Source organism: Chiloscyllium plagiosum, chromosome 1, assembly GCF_004010195.1.
Source record: "Chiloscyllium plagiosum isolate BGI_BamShark_2017 chromosome 1, ASM401019v2, whole genome shotgun sequence".
Lineage (NCBI taxonomy): Eukaryota > Metazoa > Chordata > Chondrichthyes > Orectolobiformes > Hemiscylliidae > Chiloscyllium > Chiloscyllium plagiosum.
Window position 1 is genome coordinate 29,314,065 of NC_057710.1, and position 12,459 is coordinate 29,326,523.

The following is a 12,459-nucleotide window of genomic DNA, read 5'->3' on the forward strand; positions in this document are numbered from 1 at the left end:
CCACCTTATCAGATACAAACTTGGGGGAGATGCAGCAGACTCCAATTCAGAGATAGAGAGGGAGACAGACAGAGAGAGAGAGAGAAAGCTGTTCTGCATTGAAGCCTGGCAAGCAGCTCAATGCATTCCACTAGAGAGCGAATGCAATGCAAATGCAATGCCTTCGATGCCTAGCATGTGAAGTACAGATTGCACAGGTCCAGTCAGACTCTCCCCACAGTGATGTGATCTCACAGCTCACAGCCTGCAGCAGCAACACAGCACACAGGAGGGGACTGGAGGGGAGCGCAGTAGCAAGTACTGATGTCAAGTGGAGAAGCTGTTCTGTCAGAGGGAGCTGGATGAGAGAAGACAGTGGAAGGGGGGAAAAGGAGAGACAGAAAAAACATTTTAACTGTCAGAGTCAAGTTGCTATCACTTGACTGCTGAATTCTGTGGAGGATTAGCACGTTTGAGTCAACTTCAGACCACATAGTGCCAGAACTGAGGTAGGAATCTGTGCAACCCAATCCTTTCCTTGCTTTTTTAATAAATCATCTGTTCTTGGGTTTTCAAACACTCAAGGACCTATAGCCGCTGGAGCCACTTTGGTTGCTTGCTGTTAACATTGTGCAAGACGCTGCTGCTTTGTTGTGATGTTGTGAAAAGAAAAGTGAAAATTTTGATGGAGCGGGGCAAAGGTAGACTATCAATGTAAGCCAGTGACTTGATGATAGATTTTCATCTGTTTTAAAATGGTCAACTTCTCTTTTAAATTGTCAAGGGTTTTGGAGAAATATGCTTACAGAACAGCATGTCTTTGTGTATGCAAGTGGTTGTGCCTGACTCTATATTTATGTCTAGGAGAACAAACCTTTACCCCTGAATCTCAAAATGTTATTTTCTTTACAGCTTGACTCCTGTCTATAATCATTTTTGATGATTATTTCTTCAAATTGCACTGCATAACATTTGACTGGAGCTTGTCAAGAGAATAAAACACAAAATATAAACTATCATCCAGCTTAACCCTTGGCTGTCAGGGGATAGTGATTTTGCCACAGCAGCGAAGGAGTTAAAGGAATGTGCTGTTTATGTTATTGACCTCTGAGGAGCTTAACCTGAGGATTGTGAGGACAATAAACAGTAATCCAGAAAGATAAAATGCAGTGGAGCTAGAAATCTATCTCGGACAATGGCACAAAACTGGCATTATCAGATTGACTACGTGGCATTTGATTGTTCATTCCAGTAATTACAATAGATCTGAACGTCAGGCTAATACCACTGCCATCTGACATGAACTCCCAGTCACTACTATTCTTTCTAAAAAGAAAGTCTTTAAAAATAACAAATTTATTAAGAAGGGCATAAATTCACCATTGTATTCAACTCTAGCAACCATAATAAGCAACATAGGCAGCAATAAAATGTTCTGATATATTTTAGTAACCTCTTGCCAGTTAAGTCAGAGGCACGCTAAAGTGAATTTGACCTTATGGCCATTGTAATGTTGGATTAGAATTTTTTTTAAGTCACGACAGTCAGTGAATTTGACACTGGAGACACTGTGAAGCATGCAACCATTTAATTCCACCCCCATTTCAGAATCGGATGTAACAGTGTGTGACCCATGTTGGTCCATTTCAGGAGCCAAAGAGATACACATTCTTATTGACCAGAATGTGGACCGAAGCTCACTTGCTCTTCACACCGGGTCAAAGCTCAATTCTCTGAAATCTGGTTTTGCGATTACAGCGAACAACTTAGAAGTTACAGCACAGAAACAGGCTGCTTGGTCCAACAGTGTTTCTGCTTCACATTGTTTTATTTTATCCTCTCAACAGGCACTTCTCCTCCTTTTTCTCGCCTGTGCTTATCTTTGCTGCATTTATTCTACTAACTTCAATATCTTCCAACGGCAGCAAGTCCCACAGTCAAGCCACTATCTCAGGAAGTAAGTTTCTTTTCAAAACTGTTTGGAGCTGCTCAGGAACGTTAGCCAAAGTGTCAGAGAGAGATCTCAAAAGAAGACGAGATAATTGATCAAATCTGTCACCTCTGATAAATCCTCTGCCCATAATACTTCATATTAATATAGTCAGTAACAAATGATGTTTGCTCTGAATTTTTTAAGGTACAAACTCTTTCAGAAAAGTTATTTGTGATAGTTTCTTATGCCTGAGGTGAAATAATAGACTTTCCTGATTTAAAGAAGAAATGCTTTAACTGCCAAAGCAATGCTGGCCTGGAAACAAACCATAATTAGTCATTTTAGCACAGAATGCAACACAAATGTTTAGCTGTATTCTTCTAGGGCAGAGAGTTAAAACGATTTAAAATAAGTTGGGTCAAAATGGACGAACATGCTCTGCACTGACATGCGAAGGTGGCCAATGATTTCCAAGCTCCATTCCTAAAATTCATGTAAGGGAAAGCATTTGAGACCATTTGCAAAGGCCTTACAGGACTTGCATATCAATAGCAAAGCAGTGCGCATGTGATCACTTGTCATTGCTAGTCTATTCGATTTGCTATGATTTGTTGTTGCAACACGGACCAAGATACTGTGAAAAGTGTTGCTTTGCGTGCCACTCAAGAAAGATCTGCATACTAAATTGTGGAAATCTAGACCCACTACCATTGCATGAATCAGTATTTATTGTACTTACGAGTTTAGCAACTCACAAAGTTCAGTGCAGTTTTAATGACACTATATGCAAAATAGATGGTGTTAGCATAGGATCCCAGTTAGGCCCAGCTCTCTCAAACACTTTGATTGACTTCCATGAATAAATGGTTCTTTAATGAAATGATACCTAACCTCCTATTCCTTGCACATTTCCATTATGTCGATAATATGTTTACTATAATTGAATCTAAGATTCTCCTTACACATATTAATGGGCTCCATCTGATGCTCAAATTCACTTTAGATGTACAGCAGTCAAAATGGCTGTCTTTCCTTGAAGTACAAATTGAGAAATTGTCCAGGGTGTTCAGTATTACTGTTCAACTGCAAGCTCAGTAACCATGCTTGAATTCCTACAGTTGCACACAGTTTAAGAAAAGTTTTTCTCACAGTTTGATGAATCTCACTAAGATTAATTTCTCAGTGTAAAATGCACAAACTCATGGATAGCCTAAGGCTATCAGTTTTGGTCCTGAAAAACTGAAAACCTCAGATTGCCCCAGAAGGTAAAATATCTCAAAAATTTGAGTAATATGAAAAGCTAATGTTTCACGCTGTTACTATGCAGTAGCAACACAAGTGGTGCTTGCTAGTAATAGGTTGTTGCTAACTAACCAAAAAGATAATCTGTCTATCACAAAATGAGTAATGTGATGTAGGAATTTCAGTGCAAGTGCAATGGCAGTGTGTTCCAAGACTGGTAGACAACTCCATTGCAAATAAACCAAAGAACTGCAGATGCAGCAAATCAGAAACACCGAACAGAAAAAGTCAGCGGTATGGCAGCAGCTGTAGAGAGAAAGCAGAGTTAATGTTCAGGTCCAGTGACGCTTCCTCAGAATAAAATAGATATTATTCAGAACAGAACACTCAGAAGAGGGGTCACGAGCCTGAAACATTAACTCTGCTTTCTCTCCACACATACTGCAGACTTGCTGAGTTTTTTCCAGCAATTTCTCTTTATGCTTAGCTGTTTGTAACTGACTGTACCCAAGTATCCCATATTTTCAAAGCTGAGCACAGTGTCCAATATTAAGTGTGATTCTGCAATTGGACAACATTTGTTAAATAATCCTAAGTGTGCAGGATGGTGTATCTGCATGTACTGGAAGCTACACATATTAATACACAGCGCCCTGTTCTGTGCAGACAGACAGCACATTTACATATACTGTGCCTATTTCTGTGCAACAATACATGGTGACAGCCATTCTCTGGTTCATTTGTCAGGGTAATGCTGTGACCAATCTGTGCCAAGCTGTCTTGTTTAAAAACAACAAAGCTTTGACTGTTCACTGTCACCTTCATTAATTGGTGCATTCTCCAAGGTAACCCCTGTCCTAATTACCAAACAATCCGCCTTCTCCTCTCATACAGAATAAATGTTTTTTCTCTTTCCTTTGGTATTTCTTGTGCTGTGCCCTAGAGCATACAAGACAGAAAGCTTTGACAAGATGTGTATTTAATAACTAATAGAAGTTCCACTGACTGCTGTTGGAGGTTGAAGTCCATATTTCCAGACCACTTACTTGAGCCTCTGTAACAGCATTTACCAAGTCAACATGTCAGACTATTGAGGGGGAGGAATTACACTTGGCCTTTGGAGGGAGGTTTGAAGTCAGCTCAGAGTCCTACCTCTGAATGCTGTGCAGCAGCCTCTCCTGGGTAGTATGGTCTCCCATCTTATAGATGCCTTTCAGGGGAAGCTGAATAAGTACTTCAGAGAAAAAGGAATTGTGAGAGGGTGAGACTGGATAAAATTGGACAGAGGCCCTACGGGAGCATAAGTACTGGCACTGACTGGTTGGGCCAAATGGATGTCTTGTGCTGTCAACAAGTCAGATGTATATATGTGGATATCACATGAGAACAGCCAATCCAGAGTTGACTACCTTCTGATGCTGACCGTCTGGATTGCACATAAAATATAGCTGTCTGGGTAGAATGCCTGTAAAACTCGACCTGAAAGAAGCCATTATTTTCAGGAGCAAATGGATAAGGGGAGAAAATTCCTTCATAATTCCAACTAACACAATTCAGAGCACAGCCCCTCCAAGCAACCCCACTATTCAATTAGATTATGGTGGCTCAGTGGTTAACACTGCTTCCTCATCGCACCAGGATCCCAGGTTCAATTCTACCCTCGGGTGATTGTCTGCATGGGTTTCCTCCGGGTGCTCTGGTTTCTTCCCACAGTCCAAAGATGTGCAGTTTAGGTGTTCTGGCCATGCTAAATTGTCCAGGGGTGTGCAGACTTGGTGGGTTAGCCATGGGAAATGCCAGGTTACAGAGGGTGGGGCTGGAATGCTGTTCAGAGGGTCGGTGTAGACTCAACAGGCCGAAGGGTCTGCTTCCATACCGTAGCTGATTCTACGATCTGATTGTGGCACGAACAACCCTGCCTAGTGCTGAAATGCTTTGACTCCCTTGTTAGTCAAGATTCTATCTATCTCTGCCTTAAAAACATAGAAAGATACTCTGGGGAACAGTTAGAGTCATGGAGTCATAGAGATATACAGCACGGAAACAAACCCTTTGGTCCAACTCGTCCATGCCGACTAGATATCCCAACTCAATCTAGTCCCACTCACCAACACCCAGCCAATATCCCTCCAAACCCTTCCTATTCAAATACCCATCCGCAATGCCTTTTAAATGTTGCAATTGTACCAGCCTCCACCACTTCCTCTGGCAGCTCATTCCATACACATACCACCCTCTGCATGAAAACGTTGGCCCTTATGTCTCTTTTATATCTTTCCCCTCTCACCCTAAACCTATGCCATCTAGTTCTGGACTCCCCCACCCCAGGGAAAAGACTTTGCATATTTATCTTATCCATGCCCCTCATGATTTTATAAACCTCTATAAGGTCACCCCTCAGCCTCCGACGCTCCAAGGAAAACAGCCCTGACCTATTCAACCTCTCCCTTTAGCTCAAATCCTCCAACCCTGGAAACATCCTTGTAAATTTTCTCTGAACCCTTTCAAGTTTCACAACACCTTTCCGATAGGAAGGAGACCAGAATTGCACACAGTATTCCAACAGTGACCTAACCAATGTCCTGTACAGCCGCAACATGACCTCCCAACCCCTGTACTCAAAACTCTGACCAATAAAGGAAAACATACCAAACGCCTTCTTCACTATCCTATCTACCTGTGACTCCACTTTCAAGGAGCTAGGAACCTGCACCCCAAGATCTCTTTGTTCAGCAACACTCCCTAGGACCTTACCACTAAGTGTATAAGTCCTGCTAAGTTCCAGAAGAGCCTCTGAGAGAAAAACATTCTCCTCATATCCAGTATAAATGGAAGATCTTTTAGTTTCAGCCATTTTAGCAGACACTCTGTCAACTCCTCTCAGAACCAATATGCTTCTGAAGAAACATCCTTTCTTCCATCATCAAAATGAAGACGAGAGTTAAATGTTAGTGGAGGAGGGAGCTGGTGAACAACAAAAATCTACTCGCAATTATAATGTTTCACAGTACCAGCAGACCAAAGTATGAGGGCAGATTGAGATAAATCAAACATGGCTTTTAGTGGACTAACCAGCAGTAATTATCCACCCTTCACAATTAAACCTGGATTAGAACAGATTGACATTTAACTGAAACAATACCCGAGATAGCTAGAGTTTACAGCTCCCCACATGCATTCACATTGTTTGTTAGCAGCATGTGTACTTAATAACTGGATAAGATTAAATGAGCACTATTCCTTTAAAAGAATGTAGGTGAGAAGGATTGCTACAAATAGCGTTGCCATAGTTATCTCCAAATCTTGGTCCGTAGCTAACAGCTCTTTTTCGGGTAAAAGGCATTCAGCTGGATGAGGGGACAGTTTCTCATCTAAGTGCTTCAAGTGCTCTAAGATCATTCATTGCAACTTTCAAAGATTCCTCTTGTGCTTTCCCCAACTGAGCTCTAATATTAAAAAGCGCCTGTTCCTTTACTACTGTGCCAATGTAAAACCTCCAATTCTTATACACAGTGAGCTGGCTGGTTTATCATTCCAGACTATTCAAGAATGGGCCAAGATTCACATCAGCGGGGAACCCGGCAGTCAGTAGAGACAAGACGTGTTCAGCCTATGAGCCAGGACAGAATGACAACATATGTCATGATTTGGAGATACCGGTGTTGGACTGGGGGGTACAAAGTTAAAAATCACACAACACCAGGTTATAGTCCAACAGGTTTAATTGGAAGCACTAGCTTTCAGAGCACTATAACCTGGTGTGTGATTTTTAACTAGGAATATATGAAATAGGAGCAGCAGGTCATTCAGCTCTCCAAACCTGCTCCACTGTTCAATAAAACCATGACTGATCCGATTGCCTTCTGAATGGCACATTCCCACCAATCTCTGATAACCTTTGACCCTCTGCCTAGAGACACCCAACTCATTGCAACCCCCATTTCAATTTCGACTGAGGTAACTTGGAATACCATGTCAACAAATGAAATAAAAAGTAAAGAATACAAGGAAACAGACCAGTGGACAGTTAACTGGTGCCAGCTATCATGCTCTCTGGTAGACAACATCTTAGTTTGAAGATAACTTTAATAATTTTTTATGATGTAATGAGTGATCTCAAGACACAGAAAATATGACACTCATGAACATATCAAATACCGGCTTGATCAGTCTATGGTCCACTCCTCCTCCAATTTCTGTTCCTCTTGTTCAGTCATTCCATGATTTCACATTCAGCTCTTCTTTGATCCTCTTAGCTTCTGCACTTTCCTCTTCATCATCAAAACGAGATTTGAACAACTAGTGGAAGTCCTAGTTTTGTAAATGTGTCTTCTACAGTTTAACCAAATCTAGTAACTCGCCTATTTTTTAATGCATAACTGTTGCTGCTCCCACTGCTGAATGGGCAATAACAGAGTGGAGTTTACAGGTCGAGGAGAAGAACTCATTGAACACAGAAGACTCTAATGAGGCTTAACAGATGCTGCAGACACCCAACTACTGGCCGAGGAATCTAAAACATAGGGCCACAGTCTCAGAATAAGGGCTGATCATTTGGGAGAGAAGGATAAGTTACTTCACACAAAGGATTGTGAGTCCATGGAATACTCATTGTTAAATATGGTACACTGAAAGCTGGAATAGATCGGTTATTGGTCTCTCAAAGCAGGAATATGGGAAGAGGCTGGGAAAGTGGGGTTATTGCTCAAGATCAGCCAGGAAAATAATGAATAGTGAAGCAGGTACAATGAGCCAAATGGTTCACTCCTGGTCTCCTTGTGTTCATGTAGGTGGCATACAGGCCAGAAGATTATAAGTTGATCAGGCTGGCTTCTGATTTTACAGTGTGGTGTTGGAAAAGCACAGCAGGTCAGGCAGCATCCGAGGAGCAGGAGAATCTATGCTTCTGGTATAAGCTCTTCATCAGGAATCGACATGTCAATTCTACTGCTCCTCGGATGCTGCCTGAGGTGCTTTTCCAGCATGAGACTCGCGACTCTGATTTCCAACATCTGCAGCCCTCACTTTCTCCTGCATTCTGACCACCGCTCAGTTTCTCCTGTCGGCTGCATTTGACTCCAACAGAATGGGCCCCACCTGCCCACCCCCTTCTCAGACCCTCACCAACTCACAAGCTCAAACAGGCACAGGCAAAGGGAGAGCCTAAAGAAACAAGTATAGGAGGAGAATGAGGATGCAAAGTAAAATGCAGAGTGTGATGTTTTGTTCTAAAAAGTCATAGTTGTTGAAGGTTGTCATCTGACACATTCACTTATCGGTGCTATGCTGATGTATGAGACCTTGAGCTGGTAACACACAAAGTACTGGCTCTCATTCCTCTGAAATCTCAAAGAGGAAATGCACTGTAAGGTACGATGATCAGTCATATGGTCAGGAACATGTTTGCTCGAGGTGAAGATGCCAGTGCGTAGCTGAGGGAGGGTCACAGTAGTTGACTCTCAGTGCAGACATTAAAACATCCATCTCATTCAAACATGAAGAAGCCCATGGTTGTATTTCAAAGCAGGGCTGGGGAGTTTCCCCCAATGTCCTGATCAATAGTTATTACAGAATGAAACTTGCAAAAGCAAATTACCTGGCTGTTATCCCCTTGCTATTTGCGGGAGCATGTGGTGCAAACATTGGCCCTGTTTCCTGTGCCGCAGCAGTGATTATACTTTGAAAGTACTGCATTGGCGGTGAGGCATTTGGATCAACCTCAGGATCTTTCTTTGTATCTTCCCATCATCTTCCAGCCTGAGCCATGTCAGGGGCACGACAGTTAAGGTCCTTGGGTGAGAGAAGTTAACCAAGGGGACTGTTTTTGACTATATTCCCCAATCCCTCCCCTCCTCCTTCCTATCGGAAAGATGACCAGAATGTCTAACCTCATACAGGAAGAACATCTGTTAATGTCCTGGTTAGGGTTTCTCACCAGCCACCCATCTCAAACCTGCCCCTCACCCTCCCTCCACACTACCCCATACAATTAACCCATTCCTGCCATAGGATGCTGCCCTCTGTCTCACCAAATAAAATCAAACAAGGGGACTCTTCAACAGTGGGATTTTGTGGGATGAGGGGTTGAAGTTGGGAAGGGGATCTACTGACCAATTGTTTGATGGCATTAGGGTAGGGGTTCTAATAACTGTAGAAGTAGTGGTGATGGGGTGGGGGGGGTGGGAACAGGTGGCTTAAGGCTGTCAAAATATAGAATTTATGGAGTCACAAGGTTATCTTCTCTGTAACGAAATTGCTGGAGAAACTAATTACGTCAGACAGCATCCGTGGATAGGAAGCAGAGTTAACGTTTTGTGTCCAGTGATCCTCCTTCAGAAGCTGCATTCTAACAAAGGGTCAATGGACTCGAAACGTTAGCTCTCTTTTTTCCGTCCACAGATGCTGCCAGATCTGCTGAGTTTCTCCAGCAATTTCTGTTTTTATTACAGATTTCCAGCATTGGGAGTATTTTGCTTTTGTTGTATTTCTTAAAAGACTGGACATTTGGTCACCCTGATCACACCTTGAATGATACCAGTGAACTCAATAAATATCTGGAACTTCCCGAGTCTGTGTGGCCTCGGGCAGTGCTGGAGAATTCCCCTTTGAGCTGGGTTGTCTTTTCATTGTAAAGCAAGCAGTAGGTAGCATGTTGACTGAAGACCCCACAACCTGTGTAAAGTATGTAAATCAATGGTGACTGTGACTGCCCAGACAGAGGAAAGAGCAAGTCAACCCACACTGGTAGTCAATATTGACAAATCTACAGCTATCTGCCTTATGTGAGGGTAGTTGGTAAGTAGAACAGGAAGGCTGCAGTAGATGGGAATGAGGAAATAAGTTTAACTAGCTATTAAATCAACTCTTAAAACTAGTCTTTACATCTGTCCATCAAGGCACTGAGTACAATGATTTTGAATATTCAGTTGAATGGTACTTCACTCATATTTACACTACACAAATAATTGCATAAAGCTCATCAAGTGATACGACAGCTTATTGACTGAGCTGCACCCTCTAGTGTACAGATGTAGCATTTTCTTTCCACAAATGGTGTTATTTGATCGTCTTGGCTTTCTGAGGCTGGGGAGATGTTGTTGTTACACTGGAACATCTTTTCACTTTGTTTGAACCTGACCTCTTCAGACCATTTATTTCCCAGATGTAGGTGCAGAAAGTGAGTGCAGAATTCCATCTGCCTTCAGGGCTGAAACTGAGCTCTTCATCCACTTGGAGATAACAGGAGTGGACTGGAGCCAGCCCCTGAGTCGCAGGGTCCCAGCTGAGAGGCTAGGGTGGTTTGTAAAGAAGTTGTAATTTATGTTTTGCCAACAATGGCTGCTTAATCCTCCAGAAAGGCTTCCCCAGGAGAGGCAAGCCTTTGTCTTTGGGATTTAGAATGCAAAAAAGACATGCTCCCCCAATATAATTCATGGTCGGGTGGAGAGGGTTGCTTCGTTCACAACCTATCCTGCAGTTATCTGATTAAACTGAGACCCTGGTCACTTCTCAGTTGCAGACACTTTGCCTTTTGTCGGTAGTTTAATTTTTTGGAGGGTGTGCTCTGTACCAACAAAGGGTAGTTACTGATTAGTTGTTGGTTCAGCTTGTGACAAGACAGTTTTAGCACAATGTTACCCAGGCATAATGCTGGCAGTACATAGTGGGAAAGCTTTCCTTTCCCTTGCAGTTATAATTTTGCTTTGCAAATTGCTGGACTTCCCCATTTCATGGCATTCATTTGCAGAAGCAATAAATTTATATATTTTATAACTTATCAAAAGTGGTACAGATTTTTACAAAGTTATTTTTTGCAAGTTGAGTGCAAGATGAAAAACTTTGACAAAAGTGTGGGGTTTTTTGCAATATTCAAGTTCTGTGGTACCAAGCAACTACTTATTTAATTACTTAGGTGGATGCTAACATTCATTTAAAGAAAGATAATTCAGGAACATTGAATACTGAATGTGGATGAATACCATCCAGCCTTCAATCCTCCCATAGAATCTCATTATTCCCCCAACCATCTCTACGACTCCCAGACCCACTCCACTCTCCTTTTCCAGCCCAGAGCTCACATGAGTAACTTGCTTAACTTCAAAACATTAATAGAAACAACAAAGCTTTTTCTTTTACTCGAATATTTTTCACATCAAGAATTACATTTTGTTAGAAATCTAGAAACAAATAAAAACACTCACACTGTAACCTGATTCACTGAAACCCATGAGGAATCAATATAAACACCTTTCATTGTGTCCTCTTAAAATAGAACATAGAACAGTACAGGCGAAAGTGAGGACTGCAGATGCTGGCGATCAGAGTCAAGATTAGAGTGGTGCTGGAAAAGCACAGCAGGTCAGGCAGCATCCGAGGAGCAGGAAAATCAACATTTTGGTCAAAGGCCCTTCATCAGGAATGGATCCTGATGAAGGGCTTTTGCCCGAAATGTTGATTTTCCGGCCTCCTCGGATGCTGCCTGACCTGCTGTGTTTTTCCAGCACCACTCTAATCTTGACATAGAACAGTACAGCACAGCACAGGACACTTGGAGAAGTGTTGTTTGGAAAGTAGCTACACATCCAAAGATATGCGGGTCAGGTGAATTGGCCATGCTAAATTGCCCGTAGTGTTAGCTAATCTTGACATAGAACAGTACAGCACAGCACAGGACACTTGGAGAAGTGTTGTTTGGAAAGTAGCTACACATCTGGGTGAGCCACAACAGACACTGCATTTCAAAATGAATCCATGATTTGTGAAGCATTTCAAGCTGCCTCTCAGGGAGGTGAGATGGAGAAAGACTCACATCCATGATTTATCTCCTCTCCCACTCATTTCACTGTCGGTGATTCCCTGCTCTTTACACTTTAGCCTTTATCTTTTTCTGTAAATCAAGACCCCATTCTTGCCAAATATCAATAAGGAGTTTCTCAGAATGGTGGAAGGTCAGGGGTCAGTCATCATTAGCTCATCTGCATACACGAGCATTTAGTGAATTCAACTAATCAATCACTAAAAGAAAGATGGGAGACTATGGCCTAATGCTATTACCACTAGACTATTAATCATAGGAACAGAAGCAGGCCATTCAGCCCTTCAGGCCTGTTCCACCATTCAATAAGATCATGGTTGATCTTTAGCCTAACTCCATATACCTGCCTTTAGCCCATATCCTTTGATATCTTTGCTTAACAAAGAATGTATCTATCTCTGATTTAAAATTAACAACCGATCCGACATCCACTGCCATTTGTGGAAGAAAGTTCCAAACATCGACCACCCAGAGACCCAGATAATGTTCC

The 12,459-nt window shown here is 42.2% G+C and overlaps 1 protein-coding gene across 2 annotated transcripts in view; it reads left to right on the plus strand.

The window, feature by feature from the left end:
* The first annotated feature begins 302 nt into the window (after nucleotides 1-302).
* The window catches only part of LOC122560229 (fibroblast growth factor receptor 3-like), a 177,392-nt gene continuing 165,235 nt past the window's right edge, over nucleotides 303-12,459 (plus strand). The window contains exons 1-2 of one of the 2 annotated variants that reach the window (XM_043710819.1): nucleotides 303-488; nucleotides 1,827-1,936. The gene's annotated coding sequence lies outside the window, so the exon portion shown is untranslated. The remainder of the gene's footprint in view (nucleotides 489-1,826; nucleotides 1,937-12,459) is intronic. The other variant, XM_043710906.1, reaches the window with a different exon arrangement.